The sequence below is a fragment of the Penaeus monodon genome, chromosome 28 (assembly GCF_015228065.2).
Source record: "Penaeus monodon isolate SGIC_2016 chromosome 28, NSTDA_Pmon_1, whole genome shotgun sequence".
Lineage (NCBI taxonomy): Eukaryota > Metazoa > Arthropoda > Malacostraca > Decapoda > Penaeidae > Penaeus > Penaeus monodon.
Window position 1 is genome coordinate 38,489,008 of NC_051413.1, and position 272 is coordinate 38,489,279.

The following is a 272-nucleotide window of genomic DNA, read 5'->3' on the forward strand; positions in this document are numbered from 1 at the left end:
TCCCGTGAAGGCCTGCAACATCTTTACTAACCTTTCTTTTTCCGCACATTGACACCCTTTTCCTTTGCAAATTTACGCCTCCCAACTCCTGCTTGCAAGTCGTGTGCTTTGCATTCTTGTTCTTGCACTTCTTGGTCGTCTTGCAAGGTAGGCAGCACGTGCATTGGTCGCCATGAACCGCATTGTCTATGGAATCCTTCTTGCACTTCTCTCTGCGGGGGAAGTGGGCTTTCGTGTCCAGGTACGTCCGTTTTTGCATTTAGTCATTATTG